Raw genomic sequence first — 18,979 nt, forward strand, 5'->3', positions numbered from 1 at the left:
AAAGCAATCAGTTTGAAAGGTCCCGCAGTTTCATACCCAGCACAGATGGACATATTTCCTGGAAATTGTGCTGGGGGAAGGGGGAGGGAAAACCCAAAACCTATCTGTTTCATGCACAGAGCTTTGATCTTTTATAAAATGAGGATGAAAGCAAGGTTCCAGTTTCACAGAGAATGTTCTAACTTGTAAAACACCCAATCTAATATTATAATCATGCCATTCACACTGACATAACTTTTGGTATACCAAACTTTCTTAACAAACCCCTGTATTACAGATTATGGCCCACCTTTTCAAATAGTGGCCTTTCAATTAGCACACACAAAATCAGACTATTTGTGCACAGTTTCTGCATGTGTATGTTCAAACATATTTGTTTATGCAAATGAGATTATTAGGCACAAATTACTCAATTTGCATATACAAACAAATAGTGCTCTGATCCCGCAAAACTTCGTCTTTGCGAGATCAGGGCCCAATTCAACAGTTGTGTACAGAAAACGTCCCACTGCATAGTTGAAACCCCTTTGAAAATTGAGTTTTAGGTATCTTATTCATAAAAATTAACATTGAGATGAAAGTAACACACAACTTCTTAGCCTTGGAACATTTTTTAAATGTTTGCCCTATTTATCAAGATTTAACTGAAACCTAAATATAAACATAAAAATGGAAATTAAATTTTTCAAGCATTTCTCTACATTTTTGCAACTCAAAAATTCCTTAAGTTTTTTTACATAAATATCACAGAAGTTTGTGCTCAGTTTGAAATAACTGATTTTGTTATTTTGATAAACATACTACAGAACAATTAAGATACTGAACTTTAAAACTCTTCAGCACATGTGAAACATGACTTTATACTGAATACATATTGTTACATGTAATAATTTCAGTGCATTACTTGGAGTAATTATTAGAGGTAATCAGAACATGTGGGGGGAAAAACATAAAAAGCTAGACACATCTCTTTTCTTTTTTCAATCAAAATTGTTTTTAATCTAAATTTCCCTATCAGTTCTAGTGATTATTGTTATTACATAAAATAAAATTCCATAAAACACAATAATCTATTTGTTTTGGTGGTTTTATTCTAACTGATTAGAAGCCTGATTCAAAGTCCATTTAAGTCAGTGGAAAGACTCTGATTAACTGAAATGGGCTTTGGATCAGGCTCTTGAGGCTGATAATAAGATCATCTTATTGGTGGAAATAAAAACAGACAATGTCTATAAAAGGACAATGAAATTCATTTAATTAAAAACAACAACATTATGGGTCATATTGGGTTTATAGCTTGTCAGCCCCAGATCATGGTGGCATATCCTATTCTTTCTAGACTTGTGTCTGGATCTGGGTCCCTTTCAGTCCCTGGGTTTTTACTAGAAATGACCCTAAAGCCAAACATTTCTAAACTTTGGGAAGTTCACAGTCATACACGGTAGCCCTGGTCTATCCAAAAGTTTTAGCTGTGAATTGTTCTTTCGTGTCTGCTCCACAGTGTACAAGAGGTTGTTAGCAGGGCTGGTGACTAAATAGACCCACTATGGATTACAGTCTGTGATGGGGAGCACACCAGATACCAGGGCAACCATGTCACTACGGTAGCCAGAGGGATTTCAGAGTAGTTCCGCTGCCTTTAACGACCGAGGGAGTCATTGGGGAAGAATGCCTTCCTCCCAGCCTCGACAGCGAAGAGATTCCCACCCCATTCACAGCATGGCCACTAAGGCCAAGAGCATCATTTTACAATCTCCCTGAGTAAAGGGCACCGGGTAGTTGTGCTGCCCCAGGAGCTGACCAGATTGGGACTCCTGATTCCCCCTGAGCTCCAGAGGGGAAACTAATCTGCACCAGCACTATAGCTGCAGCAAACTATTTCCCCCTTTGCAAAGACTTAGCTGTGCTTGCTGATGCATTGGGGGGCAGAGCCTTGACTCTACTGATCATGCACCCATCCAACCCGTAGAGGCTGCAGTGGCCTACAGCTTTTACGAAAAATATTCCAATGGCTTTTTAATGTAAAACTAATCCTGCAGCCCTGGAAATGGAGAGACAATAATACTGTATGACTGCATGAGAGCTAGAACTTGAAAAGGAATGGGCTCAATACAGGGATAACAGGGTGAAAGTCTATGGCCTGCGATATACTGGTCAGACTAGATGATCTAATGGTCCCTTTCTAGCCTTCAAATCTATGTATTCATGAACCACCTGCTCTAGTTTAATTATCCCAGCAGAGTGAAATGCATAAGGGAAACAAAACGTGTAAGTGGTGGAACACACGTTACATTTTCAAAACCCTTTCCATTTCTGTAACTTGAGGCGTTGTTAATACAAGAAAAGCACCTTTCCATAGATATATTAATTCTTTAGTGAACCATTAATTTATATCTGTTTTGGGTAGCTATCCCACCTACCCACCCACAGACCTTTTCATTGTAACTTTATCCTTGGAGTACACTGATAACACTGTATTGGAAAGCAGTTCTCTGTTAAAATGATGAAGGAAATTGAAGAACATAGGGCAAAATCCTGGAAATCCTGACTAGAGTGAATCTTCCCCTTCTCCCCCATACATACCAACCCCTTTAAGTTAGGAGGAGTTTTGCACAGATTGTGACAAAGGACTGCAGATTTTGACCTATGATCCGTTGTTTGATTTTTAAAAATACAGATCCAAGTTTAATATCTCTCAAAATTAAGCTAACAAGGGTAGAAAAACAACAAAAAGTTTTGGTACAAGTATGACAAAAAGTGTTGTGTGTGTTACACAGAGTCCTTACCTCCAATTCTGTATAGATCTGTTTCAGTAGCTGCTGCCCATTGGTTCTGAGTAGCTCAACAGTTGATTTTAAAGGTTTGATAATGTTATAATGTGGATTGACAATCCTGTATAGCCATCAGATGCTCCAGTATTTCAATCAGAATGAGGTAGCCTCCTCCTTTCACTGTCTTAACTAAACCTTTTTCAGTTTCATGAATGAATTTCTCTAGCTCAGTAACACTAATGATATATAATGTGAGAAAGTGTCAACAGTTAATTAGCATGGAGCCTGTGAAAACTTAAGGCAAGCCACACACATCAATTATATTAATGAACAAGTAAATGCAATCAAATCAAATGTAGAAGCATTGTGTTAAGTTTTTACAAGATGAGAACTGTATTTCACAGGCACTACAGCCGCTCTCTCAGTGGGCAGGATGTGGTACCATCTGGCCCTGCCTCCCCTTTTTTCTTCTCCCAGTGCATCTGCTCAGGTGGCAGCCAGGGGCTGGCTCCATGTCCGCCCAAGGAGGACAGAGGGGCTAGCTAGCACTGCCGGTTGTGGTGAAGGATCCAGAAAGGCATCTAGACAGGGGACATGCAACGCCAGGGTCCACTCACTGTACAGGATGATCAAGCTGGGGAGAATGCAAATTACTCCTTTTAAAAGTGTAGCCAGGGTCAGCTCTTACTTCTTTCCTCTGTGTTACTCAAAGTACGGTATTCATTATACCTTTATTATTGTTTGTATTCTTGTTGTGCCTAGCCAGCATACCTCCATCCACTGCTGCTCAGGTGGTGAACCCCCTTCCTTCACCAGCATGGCTCTGCCTCTTAAGTATTCATTCAGCCATAAACACATAATAGGCAAATGGCAGAAGCATTAGAAATCCATAGTACTTGTGGCAAGTTAAAAAGCCATTAGAATAAAAAAATAAATAAGAAATAACTAATACGTTTTACTTATATGCCACCTTCCATCTGAAGACCTCAAAGCACTTTACTAACAATAATAAATTAAGACAACACTTCAGTGAGGTAGGTAAATATAACTATCCACATTTTACACATGAGGAAACTCAAGCACAAAGAAATTATGTCTCTTGCCTCAGGTCACATACCAAGTCTATGACAGAGCTGGGGTCACTCCGTGTTTTTGCTTCCAGTCTTTCTTTCCTTTCTTTGGCCAAAGGATTAAATTTCCAACAAAGCCAGTTAAGAGAATGCAGAGTAGCTTACCTGTGAGTTACATGGTTGAGTAGATGTTCCTTAAACATCCAACTCCATTTTTAATAATATTCATCCAAGACATTTCAAAGGGCTTAATATTAACCGGGAACCAGCCATTGAAAGTCTGATTTTCAAATTCACTAACTTCCTGTACAGTGTTACATAAATATTGATGCTAAAAATATATATATAATTAGCATTTTTAATTTAATCTACAAAATAATATAATGATTTCATAGCTGTTCTATCAGCATGAGAAAGAGAAATACAACAAACCACAAAAACTAAAATACTTGTTCTTTAAAGTGTGCTAACTTGGGAAAGCATTTCTGAAGCTCATATTCTGCATACAATTACAGCTCCTCGGTATTAAGAAATCTTTCACAGAACAAGAACCGCTTCATAAATTCAGATTTATCATCCATCCATAAGTAGCTGTATTTGTTAAAGTGGCTTTGATTCTCTTGAACATTAACAGTGACCGATTGCACTCTGCTCATGATTTCTTCCAGGGTATCCATCTGATCCACATCTTGCTTAAGTGCAAATAAAATTGAAGGGTGAGTGGAGCCAGTGATTTAATGTAAATTAAGAAGAGGTGGGCTGGAAGCCAAACCATAAGGTACCTGCAAGGACTCAAGAAGTTAGCCCAGTGGCAAGTGAATAACCCAACGTGCCAGTTAGCAATCAGGTTGGCTGTATGCTGCTTGAATAAACTGAACGTGATTGCTTGGGGTTTAATAATTTCTATTTTATCCATCATGCCAACATCTTGAAGTGCTTACAAAAAAAAACAAATCAGGCAGTGTCTATTTGTCATCATCTGACCACAAAACATATCACTGTTATTGCACATACCCACTGAGAAGTTACCCACCAAGCTGCTGACTTATATAAAACATAAAAAGCCTTATTTCAACCAAGTCCTAAATGCCTCCAGAGTCGGCCTCTGCTGGATCTCAAGAGACTGAATTCCAGAGACAGGGTCCTCAGACCCAGCAGGCAAGAATTCCCTGTTGCCCAAGCACAGGGTTTAAATCCCTGCAGACAGACAGCAAAAGTGGATGACTGATGTTACGTCATCTTGGTAAGAGATTATTTTGGCTGAAGCTATAATGGCAGGTACAATGAAGACCATAAAGCTCAGTCTCTCCATATTGTAGGCTCCACCCTGTGACTGGCTTCTGAAGGCTGTATTCAAGCCCCTTCCCACACCTTCTCTTCTCCTAAGACTCACTCTCTAGCTGCCCTCCCTTCTTTCCCCCACCCTTCCCTTCCCAAATATTCCCTTTCCTTTCCTCTCCTCTCTCTGGTTACCTAACCCTCTCCTAACAAAACCCCACCCCACCAAATTAAAAACCTCCAATAGCCTCCCCAAAAGCATCCAAAAAACCGTCAAACCACATGGCACTGATGTGGCTTTTCCAAACCATCACATTGTTTACCCTGCTTGTGTGTTGTGGCCCTTTCCCCACCCTGTCTCTCTCTTGCAGTGTTGCCAGTTCTCCCAATTTTAATGCATCTCTTTACATGTACTCGTTTTCTTAAAGCCCCAGCTGGTGGTAGCAGGAGATTGCCTGAGAATCTCAGCTCTTACCTTTTAAAAAGTGTCAAGCCTTCATGGTTGCAGAGAAACCCTTGAAAATGTGACCAAGTGCACCCTAAAGGCTCGGAAACCAGAAAGCAAATAAAAAGAAGTTAATGTGTGGGGGGTTTGTCAATAATCAAATGATTTTTTAGTCGATCTCACAACTTTTGGGGGGTCTGACTTGTGATATCTGAATGTGGGGGTCAGCAATACTGGTTTTATCTATTTAGATTTTAAGCTGTTCAGGGCAGAAACAGCCATTGGCTAGCACAATGGGGCCCTATTCTCAACTGGCTCCTCAGGGCTACCATAATACAAACATAAATAAATCAGCAAAGGACATAAGGACAATTTAATGAAAAATACTCTTCTTGGGTTCTGTGCAGCTTCTTTGTGCTGCTCAACAAATGCAATCTGGTTGTGGACCCGGACACAATGCGAAGGATGCTCTGGTGGCACAGTTGGTCTTTTGGCTCTTATGCCATCAACCCCTCCCTCCTCAGCCAACATCAGGGCTATTGGGGCAGAACAGGAGATGTGACCAGATCTTCCCCAAATTCCGCTGACATTCCAGCCTCCTGAACCAGTACAGCTTAGAGCAAACCGCCTCCAAACAGGCTGTTCTAACTTACTCAGGGGACTGGCCCAGCACACAGTTGGGCCAGGAGTGGGGAAATGGGGAAGTGGGGAAAGGTGAGCTTTATTCCATCTTTGCAGAGTCCCAGGCCAACCTGAGCTGTGAAGCTCCTTAGCTGCAATCAAGGGTTAGTCCCTAAAATATCAATTCCCATCAGCTTTGCTTGGTTTAGTTGCTTTTTAAACGTTTTTTGTTTAACCTTCATGATGTATTTCACAACACTGCTGCTTCTATATAGTTTATATGGCTGTGATCTACCTACATTTTATCTGTTCTTTCTCGGTGGCCTGTATATCTGAGATTGGATTTTAGCACTTGCTTGTGACTGCCATAAATCATAGAATCATAGAATATCAGGGTTGGAAGGGACCTCAGGAGGTCATCTAGTCCAACCCCGTGCTCAAAGCAGGACCAATCCCCGACTAAAGCATCCCTGCCAGGGCTTTGTCAAGCCTGACCTTAAAAACTTCTAAGGAAGGAGATTCCATCACCTCCCTAGGTAACGCATTCCAGTGTTTCACCACCCTCCTAGTGAAAAAGTTTTTCCTAATATCCAACCTAAATCTCCCCCACTGCAACTTGAGACCATTACTCCTCGTTCTGTCATCTGCTATCACTGAGAACAGTCTAGATCCATCTTCTTTGGAACCCCCTTTCAGGTAGTTGAAAGCAGCTATCAAATCCCCCCTCATTCTTCTCTTCCGCAGACTAAACAATCCCAGTTCCCTCAGCCTCTCCTCATAAGTCATGTGCTCCAGCCCCCAATCATTTTTGTTGCCCTCCGCTGGACGTTTTCCAATTTTTCCACATCCTTCTTGTAGTGTGGGGCCCAAAACTGAACACAGTACTCCAGATGAGGCCTCACCAATGTCAAATAGAGGGGAACGATCACGTCCCTCAATCTGCTGGCAATGCGCCTACTTATATATCCCAAAATGCCATTGGCCTTCTTGGCAACAACGGCACACTGTTGACTCATATCCAGCTTCCCTCATCCACTGTAACCCCTAGGTCCTTTTCTGCAGAACTGCTGCCTAGCCATTCAGTTCCGAGTCTGTAGCGGTGCATGGGATTCTTCCGTCCTAAGTGCAGGATTCTGCACTTGTCCTTGTTGAAACTCATCAGATTTCTTTTGGCCCAATCCTCTAATTTGTCTAGGGCCCTCTGTATCCTATCCTTACCCTCCAGTGTATCTACCTCTCCTCCCAGTTTAGTGTCATCTGCAAACTTGCTGAGGTTGAAATCCACACCATCCTCCAGATCATTGACGAAGATATTGAACAAAACCGGTCCGAGGACCAACCCTTGGGGCACTCCACTTGACACCGGCTGCCAACTAGACATGGAGCCATTGATCGCTACCTGTTGAGCCCGACAATCTAGCCAACTTTCTATCCATCTTATAGTCCATTCATCCAGCCCATACTTCTTTAACTTGCAGGCAAGAATACTGTGGGAGACCATGTCAAAAGCTTTGCTGAAGTCAAGGAACAACACGGCCACTGCTTTCCCCTCATCCACAGAGCCAGTTATCTCGTCATAGAAGGCAATTAGTCAGGCATGACTTGTCCTTGGTGAATCCATGCTGACTGTTCCTCATCACTTTCCTCTCCTCTAAGTGCTTCAGAATTGATTCCTTGAGGACCTGCTCCATAATTTTTCCAGGGACTGAGTTGAGGCTGACTGACCTGTAGTTCCCAGGATCCTCCTCCTTCCCTTTTTTAAAGATGGGCACTACACATTAGCCTTTTTCCAGTCATCCAGGACTTCCCCCGATCGCCGTGAGTTTTCAAAGATAATGGCCAATAGCTCTGCAATCACATCCGCCAACTCCTTTAGTACTCTCGGATGAAGCGCATCCGGCCCCACGGACTTGTGCTCGTCCAGCTTTTCTAAATAGTCCCAAACCACTTCTTTCTCCACAGAGGGCTGGTCACCTCCTCCCCATGCTGTGCTGCCCAGTGCAGTAGTCTGGGAGCTGACCTTGTTCGTGAAGACAGAGGCAAAAAAAAGCATTGAGTACCTTAGCTTTTTCCACATCCTCTGTCACTAGGTTGCCTCCCTCATTCAGTAAGGGGCACACACTTTCCTTGACTTTCTTCTTGTTGCTAACATACCTGAAGAAACCCTTCCTGTTACTCTTAACATCTCTTGCTAGCTGCAACTCCAGGTGTGATTTGGCCTTCCTGATTTCACTCCTGCATGCCCGAGCAATATTTTTATACTCTTCCCTGGTCATTTGTCCAATCTTCCACTTCTTGGAAGCCTCTTTTTTGTGTTTAAGATCAGCAAGGATTTCACTGTTAAGCCAAGCTGGTTGCCTGCCATATTTACTATTCTTTCTACACATCAGGATGGTTTGTCCTTGTAACCTCAATAAGGATTCTTTAAAATACACTGTGGAAAAAGGAAATGAAGCCAAAGCTGGGCACAAAATATTTTTAAATGTTCATTCAAATTAAAACTACAAAATTGTTTTAATATTATTTGCAAACCAGTTTGATTTACCGTCTGCGTACATTCACACAAACTTATACTTGTCTGTAGGAAGAGAAACTGCGGTGGACATTCATGCTAATAAGGATTGTGCATAGCAAGGAGCAGAAACAACATCAGGTGATCTATGCGACCAATCACACAGCACAGAGAGCACACACTCACACCAAGAGCTGTAGCAAAGCAAATAGTTCTGAAGATTTACACAAGCTGAAACACGATTGCATAAATCATTGCTCACGAAAGTCTAATTAATTAATGAACACATTTGTAAACACCAAGACTGGTAGAGGATTCTTCACAAACAAAAGCAGAGGCTAAATCCATGAAAGTAATTGTCCTCTGCAAATAGGACAGCCAGCTCCAGACTTCAGTGTGGACTGGCCATCATGCTGTAAGCTCGGCAAGCAAACTAGAGAGGGTTAAAAAACAAAACAAAAACATGCAGTACAATTTCAAGAGCACCTTCTGGTGGCTTAACGAAAGTACTGGATGTACTAATACAAGAAGGAAAGAGGAAGAGGTTAAGGCATGTAGAAAATGACAGCTCACAATAAATAGATGTGTAAAAGCCTTTCACTCCTCCATAAGTCACTGAATGCAGGTGACTTGGGTGGGGAAAACAATCACATTTAAATGCCTGGTGAAAGGGTCAACTGTTTGTTTAAGGAAAGATACTAGCTAGTAATAATACCTGGTAAGTGTCTTTTCCAAGATGTTTAGCAACTCGGTTAATAAATGATGTGATTCTGTAAAATGTTTCTGATTAGTCCCTCCACATCAGAGAAATTGCCATTGACATTAGGGTCCAAAGAAGGTTTAAAAGTCGTTTAGCTGCTATTAAGGACAAGCTGCACTTCAAATAACGGAGTGGACTTAAAGGATGTCTTGGTGTTTTCAATCAGATACTTAAGAGAACACTTGATAGCTTTGATCAGTCCATCTAAAATCATGTGGTCTATGTACTCAGTGTAGGCTTTCCATTCATCAGAAAGAGGATCTGCCTGGCGCAAGGTCTGATTGTCCTGAAACAGGTAATTTACAGAATAGGCAACAGGGTTTAGAATTGCTCTTCCCTATATGGATTCCTTATCTCTGCTAATTGATCAGTTCAGGAGTAAAGGAACTCTCACTTTGATGAAGAAAAGCTTTCCCACTATTTACAACTTCATTATCTTTTGATTGTAACTTTTACAAGCACATCTGGAACCAATTGCTAAAAGCTATTTCCTTTTAGAGTTGGATTTGCATTAGCCAAGTGTATTTAAAAACATTTGAATTTTGTAAACTACTGAATCCCAGCTTCCCCCAGTTATCTCAACCTATTTATTAACATTTGGTTGGCCCAGCGCCAAAAGTGTACTGGATTTATAACGATTATCACCTGGACTAGCTGGTAGATCCTGTCTCTTGGACCATCCAGTGCAACTTGGAAATTCTCTTTTTACCATCAAGACAAAGAAGGGCAGAATTTCCACAATTTTCCCTCACACAAAAGGAGGTTTTTCTCAGTATGTACAGCAATCACTTAATTACAGTTGGTTTTCTGGATTCTGCAGTCCACATTCTGAACAAGATCCCTAACCTGCTCAATGTAATCCCACAGTCCTTCATTCTGCCAGGTCAGGCTTCAGTTGTTGTACTGTGAGTTCTACTTCCACTTGCAGAATGATTTTCCATAACCTATTATACCTCTTGGTAATTAAATTTAAGTTGCCAATATACTGAGGGGAGAAATATCATATTCTTCTTTATAAATTAATCAGAAATGTTTCTGATCACAGATTCCATCACTCTTTGAAATGTAGATTTGTGTGCAATGTTTAAATATACTGGGGGGGGGGGTTATCTTCTAAAAATATAAAACAGGCAAGAATCATAAACACTTCAACTTGTATTTTAAAATAACGAAAGGCCAGATTCTCAGCTAGTGTAAAGCAATGTAGCTCCAGTTAAGTCAATGGAGATACATCTATTTACAGTGGCTAAGAATCTGGACCTTAATGGTAGCAAAAAGTGCTAGATTGATAGCTGGGAAACTGAAGACTTCTGTTTATTCATAAGACCCTGCTTTTGCACAAACTATATCTGTAAGTTTCCCCATATTGCCCCATCAATCGCATAGTCTGCTCACAAGTATGCACCAGTTTAACTAAAGATGAAGTGATATTGCACCAATTTAGTTAAACCGGTGCAGCATAATGTGCAGACACTACACATGGGTTTAAACTGGGCTTATATCAGTTTAGCTTGTCCCTGAATCAATGTGTACCCAATTTGAACCTATGTAACAATGTCCATACACAAAGCCGCACCTGTTCAACAAAATCAGTACAAAACTCACACTGTTAGTTAAACTGGTGAATACCTGTGTGCATAGACAAGTCCAGTGTGTCTCAGTCAGGCTCTGAGGGGCTACTTCCGCTATCAGAAAAGTTCTGTTTCTAAGGGCTTGTCTACACTTACAGCACTGCAGCAGCTGTAGCACATAGAGAAGATGCTACCTACACCCACTGGAGAGCTTCTCTCACCACCTCCCTGAGAGGCAGAAGTCCTCCTGTCAACATAGTGCCATCTACAGCAGGAGTTAGGTCAGTATAGCTCCGATTTTCCACACCCCTGAGCGACATAGTTATACCAAGATAAGTTTGCAGTGTAGATCAGGTTGAGAAATGTCATATTTTTGGTCTCAACAGAAGCTGCCAGCAAGAGTTTCTACCCTCTATAGTACTGGCTATTGTCATGTGAATGTGTATCATCTAGGAGGTGGACTAAAATCATGAATTCATTTCACAAAGACCACACATCAGCCTTTCAGTGATAACTTTGGTCATGCTGACCTAGACCAGAGGTAGGGTGACCAGATCCCTGATTTTATGGGGACAGTCCCGATACTTGGGGCTTTTTCTTATATAGGCTCCTATTACCCCTCACCCCCGTCCCGATTTTTCACATTTGCTGTCTGGTCACCCTAACCAGAGGGGGGCAAACTATGGCCAGCAGGCCACATCCAGCCCACAGGACCCATCCCTCTGGCTCCTGAGCTCCTACCAGGGAGTGGGGTCAGGACAGGCTTGCGGAGGAGCCAGCCCAACTCCCTGACTAGCCCCTGGCCCCTCCCCTTCAGAGTGGAAGGGAGAGCAAATGCAAATGAGGACATAACTGAACTGCAGAGTGCTCTGGGGGAAGAAGAGCTGCCTTGCCAGCAAGAGGGATGGAGATTTCTATTGTAAGAAACAACCTCATCTTGCAAGTTTCTTCTATTTGAGAATTTCTGTAACTGAAAAGAGCCCAATCCCCTTACCAACACTTCCAGTCTACAGAATTGGTTTCCAGTTTGTGAAGGAAGTTTCTAAGACTGCGTGTCAAACTACAGAGAGCATAAAACCTATTTTTAAAAAGCGCTAAGTGTACCATGAATGACACATACCTCCGTAACACACCAAACAGAATAAAATTATAATATTCATCTCCCCCGCCCAAAAAAATGACACACACAGAGCTTATACAATAACAATTGAGAGCATAGAAGAGCACCCACTTTTTCCTCTTCGATTGTCAAAGATTTGTTCGCAGTAGGTAATCGCCTCTTCAGATATTGAAAGAACAGCAGCAAAATTTGGCTAAAGGCAAGAACTGGTGACAGACCTTTCCAGAAGAGTACTAAAAATCAGCAAAACCTACATAGAACTCATTAAGGAACATATACAAGAACAACCACCTCAGGTGCTATCTCCTTTGGGGAAAGGAGGTTGCACATTTAGATTGTGTTATACACATTTAAAATGAAAACAATTTTTTAATTTTGTTGCTGAATACTTTTTGTTGTCTGTGTGTATTTAGCCTTGAAAAGTATTTTTAATATGCAACTTTGAAAGAAAAATGGGGGATTATTTTTATAGATTTTATGGGGCATTCTATTTTTATCACTGAATTAACTGCCTCTTTACACTCATGATTAATGTGTTTCATAAATGGTTGTAGACACTATGATCCAGAATTTTTCACAAGAGCGTAACTATGGAATGAAATTAAATGTGTCAGCTATTGTATACCCAATATATTAAAACAAAAATAATGGAAAACATTGCTACCTTTACTATAAGTGTATATAACTAGGCATAATGGGAGCAAATTGAGCAAGAAAAAAAAATTATGGCTGATTATCAGTGGGGTCTCTTAACAATGGAATAGTCCCCCAGTGGCAATGGTGAAAGTCCCATCACTTGAATCATTTAAAACTAGACTGGACAAAATACTCAAAGACACACATCAGAGAGCTATTCTAGACTCATGAGAGAAATGGGAAAATAGAGAGACTATGGCTGTAAAATTTTGCCCATCTCTAATTTGCATGGACTACATTATTGTGGTGGAGATTCCAGATCTATTCTCTGCAGATTGGAATAGGGGACGCTTTGCAGTCCTGTGTTCCTATGATTAATAGTGTGTCTACAGATAGTTGTGGGATAGTGGAGCAAAAACAGTTTGCAGCAGCATCTTTTGCTGGCCCTGTGGCTCTCCAAGTGGATATTTGATCAGGAATTAAAGCTGCTTCAGACTGCATGAACATTAACTGGGCCTCCCACCGACAGCTATTCCATAACCATGGGGGCAGCCAGCCAGCAACAGCATGGCTCCAGAAGAAATTGTGCTGGCAGGGGAAGAGTGGGGCCAGCAGGGCAGCTGTATTAAGGCACCAGGCATTTACAGATCATGCCTGTCCCTGAGAGCCACACAAATCTTTGATGGGTTTAGAGAGCAGAACCACATCTCTTCTTCAGGACAGTTTGCTAACCTCAGCTCCTAAATAGGACAATTTAGACAAAGTGTTGCAAGAGCTATTCAGAGGGCTTCTTGAACATTGTGTCAGTCTTTCCTCTGTAGGGGCCCTCTGATAATCCAATATACTTATATGTAAGTGTATACAGGTCAAAACAACATTCCTTAATATGTAGGAGGAAGTAGAGTTCTTGTCTGGGATATTGTGGGGCACAGCATGCCAGCTACCACTCTTTCTGATGGCAATAAATGCAGTCTTCAAAAAAATAAATTGCAGTTACTTTGTGGACAAACTCAACAAATGCAACCAAAAAGTTTATGGGGTGATTTTATAACATTTCTGCCAACAATATGTTTGTTTGTTTTTAATATGTATTACCAGCAGCAGCTTCAGCTTCTGGTGATTCATGGTTAAATATCCCATAAAAGCGAACTCAGTCTCTTCTATTCGGAACTCTCTACCTTCACGCTGACAGTCCAAATTACAGTATTTTATTATATTGCATCTTCACTGTGTATTTTATTTATCTCTGTTGTGCCTACTAGGTTTTGGCATCTATTCAAAACCTTACCTGTGTGCCCTGCTGTTTGTCCTTCTCGCAAACTGTTCTGTGTCTTTTTGCAGTTTGTTTTGCCTTATAGCCTTAACAATCTTTTATTTTATTCGCTGCTCAATTCATTAGTTGAGAGAGTTAGGCCATTATGTAACAATTATTTTGCCATCGCCAAGTGACACCAAATTATTTCCTATTTTCTTGATGAATGGTCTCTCTGACCCACAGGACAACTGCCAGTGATAAACACAGTTATAAATCATCAGTTTTTAGTTACTTGTGAAGCACTACTTGTGGAGTTGCTCATCATGATGTAAGGCCAGGTTAACACGAAGGTTAAATTAATCAATAAAATGTGAGACACAAGGTGGGTGAGATTATATCTTTTACTGAGCCAGCTTCTGTTGGTGAAAGAGAGAAGCTTTCAAGGTCCACAGAGCTCGTCTTCATGTCTAAAATGTCACAGTTAATGCTAAAAGTAAATCCAGTATGTCTTCATAATTGAACTGGTCTGTGCTTCAGCAACTCTCCATTTACCATACATTCTATCTCTGTTACTTGTTTCTTCAAGTCTCTTCAGAGATTCGTAGCATAGTAGAATCATTGGGTCAGAATGGAACTCTGTAGACCCTCTAGTCCAGCCACTGGCATTCCAGCAGCACTGATTTCACTATTCCTAATCTAGACTAAATGGTGAATGTCTAGACTACTTTTGAACATCCTCAATGATAGCAATTCCACATCTTCACTTTGCAATGTGCTACATTGCCAAACTTTTGATAGTTAATGTTTTCCCTCACATTTAATTTCCTCTGTTGCAGTTTAAGATTGTAGGTCTGTCAAGGTTCCTTCCCCACTCTGAACTGTAGGGTACAGATGTGGGGATCTGCATGAAAGACCCCCTAAACTTATTCTTACCAGCTTAGGTTAAAAACTTCCTCAAGGTACAAATTTTGCCTTGTCCTTGAACCCTATGCTGCCACCACCAAGCGTGTTAAACAAAGAACAGGGAAAGAGCCCACTTGGAGACATCTTCCCCCCAAAATATCCCCCCAAGCCCTACACCCCCTTTCCTGGGAAAGGCTTGATAAAAATCCTCACCAATTTGCGTAAGTGAACATAGACCCAAACTCTTGGATCTTAAGAACAATAAAAAGCAATCAGGATCTTAAAAGAAGAATTGTGCACATATATTACATAGTTCGCCATATTCTTTATCCTTATATAGTCTAAGCATCTTCTACTTGTCTTCTTCCTCTGCTACTGTACAATATCTGTGAACAGGTCATTTTCTCACATCTCTGCCTACTGTCATTCTAGTCATCCTTTGCTCTGCTTCTTCTCTAGTGTATATGGCATGTCTGCTTATGCCCTTTTGTCCTACCTTCTGATTTTATTATACATTTTTTGCTATGTTTGTTGTATTTGTTTGGATGTGTTCTTGTAGAGCTGATGGTAAAACTCTCCTGTCTCAGCAGGAAGCTGCTCCTCACAGCAATTACACCTGCTGTCTTCCTTTTCATTTTCCTTCAGCTTCTGATGAAATTGTATTTTCTGAAACCCTATGAATTCTCTCACAATCTTACATAACTCAATGTATTCAATCATCTCTTTTCCATCCACCTTCTCTTTTCCATCAGCTTTTTCATTTTGTTAGACATTTTGCTCATTTTCTCAGACATTTTGCTCATTTTCTTATGTAATATCTTGTCTGCTACTTTATATATTTGTTATTTTCCATTATCTGGATTGTCATTTTTCTCTAAATTTTCAGAGTTTGCATGACATCTAGGCACTAGACTTTCATAACTCCCACTGACTTGAATGGGAGTTGTGTGGCTAAATCCCAGGCAACGCTGATAATTTAGGGTCTCATGGCTATTATTATTTATGTTTTGTTCCTTCTTTATAACAGAATTTAGAATCTCTTCTTTAAAAGGAGAACATATTCAAGGCTAAACTCTTTCTTTCATGATCTCACACCGTTATGGCTTCCAATATCTGCTTGGTTGGAAGAAGATATTTTCATGTAAGCTTGAGCATTTGAGCCCTGTGTTTCCTGCCTCATAAGAAATTGAGAAAGATTAGTTATTTCCCTCCATTGTGTTATGGCCAGATTTTGCCTTTGGTTTTATCTTTACATCCAGTGGACTCCTGCTTTCTGATTCTGAGCACAAATCTTGAAGAATGTATGACTTTGCTATCAAAAATATCTAAATCTAGTTCTTCATTACAATATTTGGATATATCAATTTCAAAACATATCAATTTTAATTCTAACAGAAATTAATAATGAAGCTAAGACTATTATCTAACTCTGCCAGACTGTCATTAATTCATTCAAGAGAAAATTCCCATTTTTACTCCCAAGTGTCAGACATTATTTCCATAATTTTCCACAAGTGTTTCTATATCTTAATTACAGGTTTCAGAGTAACAGCCGTGTTAGTCTGTATTCGCAAAAAGAAAAGGAGTACGTGTGGCACCTTAGAGACTAACCAATTTATTTGAGCATAAGCTTTCGTGAGCTACAGCTCACTTCATCAGATACATACTGTGGAAAATACAGAAGATGTTTTTATACACACAGACCATGAAAAAATGGGTGTTTATCACTACAAAAGGTTTTCTCTCCCCTCACCCCACTCTCCTGTTGGTAATAGCTTATCTAAAGTGATCACTCTCCTTACAATGCGTATGATAATCAAGGTGGACCATTTCCAGCACAAATCCAGGTTTTCTCCCCCCCCCACCAATTGTAAGGAGAGTGATCACTCTAGATAAGCTATTACCAGCAGGAGAGTGGCGTGGGGGGAGAGAAAACCTTTTGTAGTGATAAATACCCATTTTTTCATGGTCTGTGTGTATAAAAACATCTTCTACACTTTCCACAGTATGCATCCGATGAAGTGAGCTGTAGCTCACGAAAGCTTATGCTCAAATAAATTGGTTAGTCTCTAAGGTGCCACTAGTACTCCTTATATCTTAATTCTGTTCAATTCCCTCCCCCCCCCCCCATCAAGACTACAATTAATTGGTGTACTTAGTCAGCTAAGCAATCTGCTTTCTCCCAGCAGTGGTTTTAAGCTACAAATTAGCCTAGTTTGAACCCAAAGGTAGCGTCTCCAAACCTAGTGATTTTTAGTGTCTCTTGTTCATTCCACACAGCTACCCTTTTACTATGGATTTGTGAAAGCCACTAGAACTGAAAACAATGGTGTTTAACTAGTTACCACATTTGTTTTTCAGGTCAAGCCAGGTGGTTACTGAATATTCCTAACATGAAATTCCATACTTAGGGCCTCATTTAGGACAAGACTATGACTAGCCCTTATGCAACTGCACAGGGAAATAGGAACTAGTAAAGATTTACCCCCTGATGTGGTAAAATTGCAGCCCTGATGTTTCATCCCCAGGTGCAATTGAGTAGGGAGGAGCAGAGATTAGGCAGAGCCACAGTTTCACCTTCTATATGCTGACCTGGAAAGCTGCCTGCCATGAAGGAGAGTATGCTGCTCTCCATAAAGGCACTGGATGGAGCACACAGCTGCCCAGGAAGGAATTGTGCCTCTTGAGGCACAACACCTCTGTGTGTTCCCTTGGGGGTGAGGTGTCTATGCACCGTTCCTTATTATGGGCTGTCGGCAAATAGCATGATCTCGCCCTCTATTTGCACCCACGCCTTACTCAAACAGGATCTAATTGAAGTCAATGTCCCTTGAAGTAAACAGGAGCGAGTTTCATCCACAATGCACTTCTCCTGACTGATACGTATTATGCTATCTTGCATTAATGCTACTATACAGCTCTGATGCAGAACATTTTTCAACTGCTAGCATAAGTTTTGTTTTTTTGGGAGGGACACTTCATTCATCTGTTTGTATTTTTCAGAATTTCTTTTCCTGGTTTGCAATTTTTCTCGTCTTAGAGGACACTCACATGAGAACATTCTACCATCTTAAATGCTGAGAGCTTTTATGCATAACCAATAGCCTGTGGACCGAAAAACAGAATATCCTCTGAAATAATTCATTTCCCCTGATTTTATATTCAATTATCTGAATGCTAAAACTGAAAGTGAACCAAGTGCAAAGAAGAAATTCCAGCGTCATATGTACAAAGCAGAAAAAACCCTAACGTTTCCAAAGCTGTAGGCATGGAAATTAGGTTGGCAGAAGACAGATTTACTATCATTCTGCCACCCTTCCTCACACGGAGTAGTATCTTAGCTCCCAGTCCTGCAAACTGTTCCATGCAGGTGATGCCTTTACTGGAAGCCAGTGCCCGTGGAGCAATTTTCAGGATTGGGGCCTTACTCTCAAGTAGTCCCACTGAAGTCAATTATGCTAGATCAAAGTACAATTAAAATACAAATTAATCATATCACATACTCAAATATTTGAAATGTTTCTCAGTTTAGGCACCTCAGACTACAGAAAGTTGAACACTGAGAAAGAAAATGAATTACATATTTTACCTTAAAAAGCAGATTCCAGTCCCTGTGGCTCTTGAAATGAAAATTTAATATTGTTCCAGAGTGGTGATCAAAGTCCTTCTTCTGCTGAGTATATCTCACGGTCAGAGAGAAATTCCTGCATGATGATACATTGGACGTTCTATCTCAAAATTCATTGACAAATATCAATACTTCCTACTCAGAACAACAGCTCCAAAATAAAACTTTTTAATTTCAGATCACACTTAAAGGTATAACCAAATTATTGCATGCTCTGTTGCTGTATACACCAGTTTTAAATAGATGAGCCAATTCTGAACCTTATACTCCCATATCACTTCCTCATTCAAATCGTCCCATTGAAATCAATAGGACTGTTTGTGTGAATAAGAATTACTCATGCAAATAAAGACTGCAAGATAGGCTTAATAATTTTACTAAAATTGACTGATACCATCCATTTGCTTTA

At 40.5% G+C, this 18,979-nt stretch overlaps 1 pseudogene; it reads right to left on the reverse strand.

The window, feature by feature from the left end:
* Positions 1-4,757, reverse strand: part of LOC122462431 — a 213,028-nt pseudogene extending 208,271 nt beyond the window's left edge.
* Positions 4,758-18,979: the final 14,222 nt, after the last annotated feature.

The sequence above is a fragment of the Chelonia mydas genome, chromosome 11 (assembly GCF_015237465.2).
Source record: "Chelonia mydas isolate rCheMyd1 chromosome 11, rCheMyd1.pri.v2, whole genome shotgun sequence".
NCBI lineage: Eukaryota > Metazoa > Chordata > Testudines > Cheloniidae > Chelonia > Chelonia mydas.